This window comes from Chelonus insularis, unplaced genomic scaffold (assembly GCF_013357705.1).
Source record: "Chelonus insularis isolate UGA/USDA-ARS -01 unplaced genomic scaffold, ASM1335770v1 contig_83_pilon, whole genome shotgun sequence".
Lineage (NCBI taxonomy): Eukaryota > Metazoa > Arthropoda > Insecta > Hymenoptera > Braconidae > Chelonus > Chelonus insularis.
Window position 1 is genome coordinate 109,194 of NW_023276771.1, and position 12,420 is coordinate 121,613.

At 31.5% G+C, this 12,420-nt stretch overlaps 1 pseudogene; it reads right to left on the reverse strand.

Moving 5' to 3' along the window:
- Positions 1 to 2,692: 2,692 nt before the first annotated feature.
- LOC118071446 (uridine 5'-monophosphate synthase-like) lies at positions 2,693 to 3,638 on the reverse strand (annotated as a pseudogene).
- Positions 3,639 to 12,420: the final 8,782 nt, after the last annotated feature.

Here is a 12,420-nt window from a genome sequence, read left to right on the forward strand (position 1 = left end):
ACTCTGGTCGCCAAACTTGTTGGACATGTATTCGGAGATCGTCTCTCGTTCTTGGGAGGCTGTCCTGTCTCCATTCAGACTCATGTAACCTAGATAAAATTTATTTTATAAACTAAGTTTATAGAATTAGAAATTTATAGACTTAGAATAATATTATTGAATTACTCCAGCTGTTTTCCAATAGTATTCAGATATCTGGGATTTGCAGGATTGAGGCAGGAGAAGTGAGATTACGTCCAGATAGTACTTAACTAGTGTCGAGCATCAGGAAGCGCATTTTGCGTGCAGAGTGCAGCGACAGATCAGCGTGTCTTCAGAGTCCCCACTGCATCTTGCTGACTGTGACGCAACAGTTACCGCTTGACAGGAGAATTCGATAATCTTCTTCTGGATAAACCTCTCTTGCAGCAGCAACATCTTCTTCAAGGACGTCGACGTATTCTTCAGCATTCATTCTTGACGACAACTCTTGTAATACCATTACTCCATAACTGGTCATGCAACCCCAGAACATAATGTTTGTCGGTTGCTATAATTGTCTGGAATACGTATCGCGGTTTTCAATCTACACATCTAGGTCGCCAGATTTTTAATTTTCCAGACATTGATGTTGAAAATAGCTGAAATGTATAAAGCTTTTTTCTAGTAAATTAAAATTAGAGAAAGGATTAAGTTATTTCTTACTTTTTCATCTGACCAAATTACATGAGCCGAGTGATTTTGTCCCCTCCTAGAAAATCATGAGCATATTGGTATTACTAGCTCTTCGATGCTCATCTGTACGGGATGGTGCAGCTATGCAGATCACAGTCCTGCCCTCTTGAACCTACGTCGAGCTGTCAGATTCAAGATATATTTACTCTATCCGAAACTCCTCCTTTGACACTGCAGCTCTCATGACGATATATCTGAATACTGAGTCCGATATCGGATCGAGCAATATCTGCTGCGTTTGACTGAGGATTGTCTGACGTGTTTGCGAGCATCAGCTGTTTTCACTGCATGTTGGTTTCTCGTTCTAGCCGATGGTTATTTTTTCTCATGATCTTCCAATATGCTCATTACCAATTTCATATTTCGTTTTCCATAAATTCACAGTTTTTTTACTGCATGTAATATGCAGATACTTCTGCTACACTCTTACCTGCTTCCAAAAGTCCAATAATATGCCTCTTTGAGCAGGAGATAAATTAGTAAATATATTGGATCTGTTCATTATATCACTCGAGTGAAATATTTCTTTAGATATCTTAAAAAATATTTGTTCAACATGTTATGATAAATCAATGTCATAAACAATTGAATGATAAAAAACAAGTGATAAGAATGATTATCTATCTAAATAAATTCAAATTTAGTTTGTATTAAGTATTTTTAAGTGTCTTTTGATTTTACAATTATTGTTGGAGAACCATCATCAATAGTTCAATCTCCTGGAGGCGACACATTGCGTCATAATTTCCAGCAAATCCAGGAAGAGCGAACGTTACTCAAGACATCCTCAACAGCCACACTCTAATAGAAGAAAAGCTCAGTAGAAATCAGAGAGAATACCTGAACCTGGACCTCCAGCACGACCTGCCATTCCTCACCGACTCATTGAACCACAAGCGCCTTCTCGACCATGGCACCAACCCCTCGAGATGATCCAAGACACCAGCACAAAGTTTCTACGCCACCTTCTAATCATCATTCAGCTGCGAATTCAAGTGGAGCAGGCAGTGGAGGATCTGGTGCACAAGCTCCACAAAGAAATAGTCAAGGCCAAGAAGAGAAAAAACTGAAAGTGAAATAATCTTTGGCAATAGACAACAAAACTTCTTACGAGAACGACATGAAGCCAGACTTTTGCGAGCAAGTGGGACTCTTCAAGAGACGAAGTTGTAGACCTACTGACCCCACCGACTTCTGACGATGCTGGAAATATTAAGTCTACAGCTAGTACCACAGCTAGCGAATACAGCCCTGTTATCACCCAGAATCGAGAAGGAGGAGAACGTGCAAGAAGCAGCGGAGAAGGAGACTTCCAGAGGTCAGATTCATCGCCTGGCTCACGACCTAGCTCGGTTCTACCGGACCTTTGACCTCGTCACCGGGGTCAACGGCAAGACAAGTCAAACAGCGAAGAGTATCGACAAGCTGTCAAAACACCTGCACCTCTTGCACTTCAACAGAAACAGAGATCTTTCTTGACCTTTGGTTTTGGTGCTGGTCCAGCGAGAAGAGAATCACATGTCAATGTTAATGTCACTCCTACAAGTCATGATTTAGCTTCAGATACTCCGGAAATAAATAAAATAAAATATCTTTGTATAAATAATTAATAAAAATTTTCTTATCATATCATTGCAAATAACGTATGATATTTTCTCAAAAAGAATTAGATCTTTTAAGAATGAGAATGTACTATGTTTCAAATATTATAAGAATAAAATAAAAAGTATTTTTTGTGATTATCATTAACATTATTAATATGTATATTGAAAAATAACAAAATAATGAATTGGTTATGACTGAGTCATAACATTTTTTATAATTATAATAAATGTAACATTTAAATTCACTGAAGATACACTGTTTATTATTTATAAACAAAAATGAATCTGTTTCATTTCTGCTTCTGAAAGAGAGTGAAGGAATAATGTTACTAAAAAAAATAAAAAAACTAAAATAAGTGATGACATTTCTGTGATTACGTTTCTGTGATTAAGAATTTTCCTCGATCTTTGTAAATATGTTTTGAAGCTTCTTTGACACCATCTAAACACTCTGTACCAGATACTGGATGAATAGTTACCAAATCCGCCCACTCCGAGATTTTATACAATCCTTTAGAATATTGCAGAGCTACTGTGTTACGGATATCTCAAAATTTTAGTCTTCCATGATCAAAAATTTATGTTTTAATGCTTCATAAAAATCATCAATTATGTCTACGTGGATTTTTAAATAACAATGTGGGGGTCCAGCAAGTTCAGCTAATTCTACAAATATCATTAGTTTTTGTCATGTCAGCTGCTAATCAAAGATTTGTTTTTTTTTTTCCCATGAGCTCGAAAAGATTGGCAGCCAGCTGATTCATAGTAAGCTTTGATCTAGATGCATAATCCATTATCAAACGATTATGTGATGATTCTGTAAACATATTAAATATTTAAAAATCAATCATTCATTTTTATGAATGTTTTAAAATTTATATTAATTTTTACCTTTATTCAATGTTATCAATGTCGCTGATATTCTTTTATGTATTGAGAAACATTTTTAATCGTTTCTAAAGTAATTTTTAACAGCTTCAAAAAGATACTTCATTAACTTGGTAAGAGTATACAACTTCTTACTTTAATACCAGCATTTTCTATATTTTTTTTGCCACTTTGTTCTCGGTCTATAATTACTAATGCTTTAGTAACGTTCAAACCTTCTGGAGTTAAGTCTTTCTAAAATACTACTTCCACTGATAATAACATCTTCGATAATAACACAATTATCTCCTTTTTTGTATTCACCTTTAATCATTTTTTTGTACTATAACTTTTTGCTTCTTTTTTTCTTATTATCATTGGAATGTACCACATAATTGATCAATTTTTTGACTACTATCGCTTAATTTCCAAAGAGTACTTGAAAGCCGGCTCTAAAATTGAGATAACTCATATAAAATATAATTGATATCAATTATATTTTAATTACATTATAACCTGTAATATTAAATTAAATTTAAATTTGATAATTACTTACAAAATCTTTAGATATCCTATGATAACTCGCCTCTCGAATACATGTCAACACGAGTTATGTTTACATTTATAAAATTGACACTGTACACTGTTTATTATTTATAAACAAAAATGTTTGTTAGCTGTCAAAAATGAGGGGAAATAATTAAAATTAGGGGAAATAAGATGTTTTGGAGTAGGGAAAATTTATTTTTAAGAGGGGGCAGGGCCGGAGGAGAATTTAGTCATAGAATATTTGAAAAATAATAGATGGAATAATTCATATAAAAAAAACCGTCTCGGTCGGTAATTTCTCCCATGGTAATGGGAAGGCATTAATGAACACGAGTGTACCTAAGAAAAGTTCCGAAGTAGACTTTGCGTCCTTGCGGGTGCGTGACATCCGTCCCCAATAAAGATGTCAGTCAAAGGCATTTTTACAATCTTTGTAAATTTAAATCTTTAAATGTATAATCTTACTGATTGTTAATCAAATTCTATGATGCCCAGATTTTTTATCTAATGATCATGTTAAAAATAAGCTTTATTCTTTTAATCTTTTAAATTGGTGTTTTATTTTCAATCAGTTAATATTCAATCAAATTATAAAAATTTTTCTTTTTTAATGTTTATCATTTCGTTGAACAGTCAACTTAAGAAATTAGGACTGGTAAGTTATCTTGCGTCGGTATAGTAGAAAAAAAATTCAACTAGTGTCACTGTTTTCTAATAGATGACAGTAATTACACTGTTTTCAATCAAAAATTAAAAATGCTTATACAAAAAAAAGTCTTCTTTCTGGCTCATGTAATGTCATGTAATTCCACTACATAAATAAGTATATTAGGCTTATAATGTAATGATAATAACATTTTCATCTTAATGTTAGCGTAATAACGTAATCCAAGTGAAAAAAATTTGAAAACTGAATTATTAAAAGTTGAAAAACTTCAAAAATAAGGTCTGTCAGTATTATTCTCTTCTTTAATAAACATAAACGATTTTCGTGCAACGAGTTTTATTACTTAAGTTTTTATAAAAATAAATCAGTATTTTTAATGAATACCTTAATTTAACTGAATTTAAATATAAATATAATATGAATATAATTTATTAATAATATTAATATAAATCACTACTTAATTCAATTATTTTAAAATAAAATAATCAGGGTCAATTAAAGAATTCAAAAATCATTCCTGAAGTTATAAGTATAACTTTTATTTATATTTAAGAAAGTTTACATTTGCTGGTATCTCTTTAACTTTGGTTTTCTACACTTCCAAATTATGAGCCACGTTTGTCTCAGCTCCCGTCGAATATTTGTGCGTTCAACTACTGCCTACAAATATTCTGACAATGTCATCCTATATATAAATTGATATTATAACAAATTATTTAAATTTAATATAAAATGATTGAATAAATTAACAAATTATATAAGTACCTTCCATTTCTCAAGGACTCTTGTAAATTATTAATGTACAAGTCAATTGTATGTTGAATTGCTCGAGAATGATTTTGTCGTGTAGTTTCATTCATTATTCTACAATATTCAATGTCACTGTCACAAATTATGTTTATTAATCGATCTGAAAAATGAAATTTAATTCAATTTAGAATTATGAATATGTATAAATATATATATTAAATGTGTTTTAATATTTACCCAAAAATTACTTTTTTGTGTTAAAACTAATTGTCGTGTGAACTAAATTGAGTATATAAAAATTTAATATGATCTTAATTTATTCTCTTTAATATATAATTTATTTGTGTGAAAATTTATTTTGTTTTTAAAAATATGTCATTAATGAAAAAACGAGTTTGAATAAAATTATATTGAAAAAAAACCTGTTTAAAAAATTTCATTACACAATGGAAGAAACTAACTTTATTAGAAAGTTAAACTAAGCGTAAATTAATGATACAAATAATATATTTTATTTTATTTATAATTACGATAATACTAGAAGACTGTCTTACTGATAGTCAATTAAAACACAAACTAACTGAAGAATAGCAAGTAATTCAGTAACTTAAATGATTGCTGAAACAAAAAAGGAAATATATTGAAGAAAAATTCATTTAAAAGTAAACGTATTTTTTTATTATTTTGAATGTGTAATTGATATTGTAAAGACATTAACTCAATCTAACTTGATGTGGTATATCTCTAACGATGAAAAATATCGATATAAGTAATTGGTTTTGAAGAAAATTATGCTCCATTTCAAGAAGCTCAATCTAATATTTATTTTTGGTAGTAAGTTGCTATTAAACAATTCAAAATTTAAAATCATATAAGCATTTTTACTTTTTGATTGAAAACAGTGTGATTACTGTCATCTATTAGAAAACCGTGACACTAGTTGAATTTTTTTTCTACTATACCGACGCAAGATAACTTACCAGTCCTAATTTCTTAAGTTGACTGTTCAACGAAATGATAAACATTAAGGCTGGGCTGAAGTCAGAAAGGCGACTGATTCCCCCTATCCAAATACATGGGATCGGGAAATTTCTATTCTCTTCGCCAATTTACCATTATTTCTATAAAATTAGGTACCAAATTACAGAGGAATTAATGCCGGACTGACGTAAACACAATTTTTGTATATAGTGAATATTTTTATTAAAAAAATTAGAAAGAATAATGAAAAAATTATGAATTGACTTACCGCGCTTAAATTTCAAGATGGCGGCCACATCATTCAGATGAAAAATCACTAATTATTTCATTTTATACGTTTTTCGCCCAAAATTCGTGTTTGCGTCAGTCCTTGCCACCTGTCTGAATGTTAAAAAAATCAATTCATAGTATAAAATTGAATAATTTAGAAATAATTAGAAATCTTGTATTCCAGATGATATTCTCCGGAAAATTAGTTTGAAAAAATTCTGATAGGTGACAGCATTATGCTCGCAGATGACCTCAGTCATCCATATTGAAAAAATGCTCAATCCGTATCCAGAACTGATGGTGCCCTGCATTTTGGCGAGTAAATTCTGTATGTGTGTGTACGGGTAATATATGTATGTGATGTAAACATAGTGTATCACTTTACAATGCCCTACACTTTGATGACTATTGCAGTTAGGATAAAAAAAATGATGATACTCATTTAACATTAATTAATATAATACCTGCAAATAACTTCAAATACATATACTCATCCATTATTATCATTTTTATTAGGTATAAATGTTAATAAGGAAGCTCAATTCCAAGTCGGCGTATCCAAGCATGTAGTGTAAAAACAAATATACATTAACTCAATATCGAGATTATGCTGGCCATGTGGTTAGGGGCGTCAGAGTTCTATTTTGCCGGGCAGGGGTTCGATCCCAGTCATAACCAATTTTTTTTTTTCTACTTTATTCGTTAGATTAGCATGTAATTATAATATTGACATGCTATAATTAATCTTTTATAACAATTTGATTTTTTTTTCTCTTTATTCATTGAATTTATTGACGCTAAGTCGAAAATATTTGAACAGAGCCATAAACTTTCTTTTTGTATAAATACATTGATAATAGCCTGTGTTTAACAACTTATACATCTTTACATGTATTAACAATGTTATGTTATTAACAAGTTAATCATATTATTATTAACATTGAAAAGTAGTTTAAACAATCTGTGGCGAGTTTCGGCACTTTCCCGGCAAGTTCTACCCCCACTCTCTGTGCCCAAGCCTGCAGCTTATAATTTTAAGGCTGGGCTGAAGTCAGAAAGTTTCCCGGAGTTGACTTTACGCCCTCGCGTTGTGCGGCAAAAGGCCGAAGCTTGACATCAACTGAAATGGAGTAGGTAACAGGGAAATCGTTCGAAAAATGATAATTTTTCAGGGATGCACTACAAAAGGGAGCCTTAGGGCACCAAGAAATTTACAAATTTTTGAATAATCTGTTTCGAGCAAGACAAAGCACAGAATATATCTATCTATCTCCGTCTTATTTTCAGAGAAGACTGCGAGTTCGAACAGTTGACGAGCAAGCACATTCCCCACCCTCTGTTACTAAGCCTGAAGCTTACGATATCTAAACGTAAACAAAGCAAATGAAAATATGCTAGCTCTATAGTCAGAAGGTTCGCCAGTTATTTTACCGAACGGTGTTCGATTCCAATTGCGGCAAAATTTTTTTTTTATTTAAATTGCATGTAATTGCAATTTTATCATGCCAAAAATGAGTTTTAAATTTCAATTTTATGTAAAAATTTTTTTTTCAATTAATCAATGACAAATGAGAAAATATTTTAACAGGGCCATTAACCTTTTTTTGTACAAATACATTGATAATAGCCTTTTTTAAACAACTTATTAATAATAAAAAATTGTTTAAAACAATCCGCGGCGAGTTCCGATACTTCGCCGGCAAGCTCGACCCCCACTTTCTGTGCCCAAGCCTGTAGCTTATAATTTTCAAGCATCGTATATATAATTGGAACTATAATAGCTCAGTGGTTAGAGCCCCGACCTTTTATTTTGCTGGGCAGGGTTCGATCCCAGTCATAGGCAATTTTTTTTTCTGTTTCTTGTTCAAGTGACTTTATATACTTATAAATCAATTCATATATTTTATTACATTATTCTTCCAATTAATTACGAAAAAAAACTTGTTTTCTGAAAATAAGCTGAGGGTGAGGAACGAGTTACTATGAATTCTCTTTTTTAGAAAATGTTGTCTTTAAAAGACACTATGAATTGATTTTGAACTTATACAAACAACCAATTATTGTATTTATATAAAATTTTAATGAAAAAAAAAATTGGCTATAACTGGGATCGAACCCTAATCGGTAAAATGAAAGCTTGGTGTTCTACCTACAGAGCTAACATATTATCTCTGACATCATGTTTATGTTTATAAATTGTATAATGCAGGCTTGAGTACGAAGGGTAGGGATAAAGTTTGCCGGCGAAGTGCCGGAAATCCCCGTGGATTATTTCAACTACTTCTAAATATTTCTAAATTGCTTAAAAAAAGCTACGTTCATATAGCTATAGTAAAAAAAGTGTTTATAACCCTGTTCATATGTTTTCCGACTCGACGTTGATAAATTACATAAATAATTGAGAAAAAAAAATCAAATCGTTGGTAAGAATTCATTTTAGCATGTTAATATTATAATTACATGCAAATCTAACAAATGAAAAAGAAAAAAAAAACTTTACCATGACTGGAATCGAACCCTGCCCATCAAAATAAATGACCGATGCGTTAACCACCGAGCTATTATGATTACAAAACATTTATATATGCTCAAAAATTATAAGCTGCAGGCTTGGGCATAGAGAGTGGGGGTAGAGCTTGCCAGCGAAGTGCCGGAACTCGCCACGGATTGTTTAAACTACTTTTCAATGTTGATAATAATATGATTAACTTGTTAATAACATAACATTGTTAATACATGTAAAGATGTATAAGTTGTTAAACACAGGCTATTATCAATGTATTTATACAAAAAGAAAGTTTATGGCTCTGTTCAAATATTTTTCGACTTAGCGTCAATAAATTCAATGAATAAAGAGAAAAAAAAATCAAATTGTTATAAAAGATTAATTATAGCATGTCAATATTATAATTACATGCTAATCTAACGAATAAAGTAGAAAAAAAAAATTGGTTATGACTGGGATCGAACCTGCCCGGCAAAATAGAACTCTGACCGCCCTAACCACATGGCCAGCATAATCTCGATATTGAGTTAATGTATATTTGTTTTTACACTACATGCTTGGATACGCCGACTTGGAATTGAGCTTCCTTATTAACATTTATACCTAATAAAAATGATAATAATGGATGAGTATATGTATTTGAAGTTATTTGCAGGTATTATATTAATTAATGTTAAATGAGTATCATCATTTTTTTTTATCCTAACTGCAATAGTCATCAAAGTGTAGGGCATTGTAAAGTGATACACTATGTTTACATCACATACATATATTACCCGTACACACACATACAGAATTTACTCGCCAAAATGCAGGGCACCATCAGTTCTGGATACGGATTGAGCATTTTTTCAATATGGATGACTGAGGTCATCTGCGAGCATAATGCTGTCACCTATCAGAATTTTTTCAAACTAATTTTCCGGAGAATATCATCTGGAATACAAGATTTCTAATTATTTCTAAATTATTCAATTTTACACTATGAATTGATTTTTTTAACATTCAGACAGGTGGCAAGGACTGACGCAAACACGAATTTTGGGCGAAAAACGTATAAAAATGAAATAATTAGTGATTTTTCATCTGAATGATGTGGCCGCCATCTTGAAATTTAAGCGCGGCAAGTCAATTCATAATTTTTTCATTATTCTTTCAAATTTTTTCAATAAAATATTCACTATATACAAAAAATTGTTGTTTACGTCAGTCCGGCATCAATTCCTCTGTAATTTGGTACCTAATTTTATAGAAATAATGGTAAATTGGCGAAGAAATTAGAAATTTCCCGATCCCATGTATTTGGATAGGGGGAATCAGTCGCCTTTCTGACTTCAGCCCAGCCTTAAAAAAAGAAAAATTTTTATAATTTGATTGAATATTAAATGATTGAAATAAAAAAAACCAATTTTAAAAGATTAAAAGAATAAAGCTTATTTTTAAATGATCATTAGATAAAAAATCTGGGTATCATAGAATTTGATTAACAATCAGTAAGATGATACATTTAAAGATTTAAATTTAAAAGATTGTAAAAATGCCTTTGACTGACATCTTATTGGGGACGGATGTCACGCTCCCAAGCTTACAACTAATCTTAGATCAAAATCCAACCAAACTCTCACAATTCTCAAAAATCTTAAAACTAATTACGAAATCTTAAACTAAACTTAATTAAGATGCTGCTGGTAAAGAGGTCCTGACAGGGGATCTCCTGGAGCTCAGTTATGTGGGTTGTGGAGAGAGGGTCAGGGCCGGCAATAATTCTCGGTTGAACCCCACAAAAGTATTTAAAATTGTTAAATAAACAAACTGGAGTTGAAGGCTCTTCTTTACTAATTATTTAAATACCAATTATCAATTAATGCTTAATTTATTAAAACAAAATCATTTTCTTATTCATTATTCAATTAACAAAATCATAAATCATTCTGTAACGATTCTGCATCATCAATAAAGAAAAATATTTTACAAACAAATAATTCTAACTCGAATTCTGGAACAAGTTTTAAATAATTACCTATCGTTTCTAAAATTTAAACATTAATTAACCTTAATCTAACGGCTCTAATCTCAAATACCCTGATTTTATCTTATAATGACTCGAAAAACCCGAAGCAAAATCATCAATATCTCTTATAATTTAAACTATAACACTCTAAACTGAATTTATTAACTAACTAAATCACGAAAGCAAGCCAAGGGTGGAAGATTCCCTACATTTCATTATTCTACTTCTAAACTGTAACAAAACTACTATTAGCATATTACTGGGCCTGATCAAGTGATGATCACTCACAGGGCTAGAACGTCTTCTAGCATGGATCCTCTAACGGGTGGCACGTTTCATTTGGCCCTCATCTCCACGTTAGCGACCCACTTCTCTCATAATGGTTTCACAGCTCCTCAAATATTTCTTACTTCTCCTCTACTAGCTCCTCCTTATCCTATTGAGTCTTTTTCTACTACCAAAATTAAATACATAATCTTCCAACCTTGCTACCTCTCTTTACATTAATATTTCAAAATAAGTAATAATAAAAATAACTACAATTCATTAGATTAAAATAGTTTATAAACCAAAACGTGAACCATCACTGTAACCATCGGTTAAATAGCCCCTGAGGACTCAAAATAATGAAATGTGACGTGGACAATAGCTAGAGCAACCCACATGGGCTACGATTAGCTTCCAATATTCATTAAATTATTCTTTAAGGTGTCAATGGGACGTTTATCCCAAAAATAACGTCACAATATATAATATTCTATTAATTTTATTATATTAATTAATTAATTTATTTATTTATTTATTTATTATTATTTGGCTTGGATATTTTATTTCAAGTCAATTGAAATAAAACTCAATACATTTAAAACTTGAGATGTATTGAAAAGGAAAACACTGACCTTGTGCGTCAGATATTTCCGGAGAAGCCCAAAATCAGTCAATAAGGCTCTCTTTTTCTAACTCATTGACTCTATGTATCTTCTCTTCTTGTTTTCTCAAAGGGCGTAGTTTAACATGCGTGCGTTTAGGCCCGAAAACATGCAATGAGAGTGACAAGCGCGAACGTATCGCTCTGTCTCTCTCACAGCAGTATCGTACGCCAAGGGTGTTCAATATTTTCACCGGTTTTAATTTTACCAACCTTTAGAGGTTGATAACTTTTTACCTGTTACAGGTAAGGTTGCGAAGATGTGGACTTTTTATGTAAAAACGTAGCCGCTACAACATTTATTTAAAACATTTTTTCATATTTATTATAGTTCTCGAAAAAAATGAGAACAAACGTGAAAAAATACATAAAAAAGCGTTTAAAGGGTGATTTCAACCCTTGTCCGGTGTCGGAGCTCACTTTTTTTTAGGGGAAACTAATTCTACATCCCCTACAAATACTCTATTAAAATTTTATCCATTTCAAGATTTCCCGATTTAAAATTTAATATGACTGGACTATATAGAGATCTATTCATCTCCTATTGGATATTAGAAATGTTAAACCTATTAA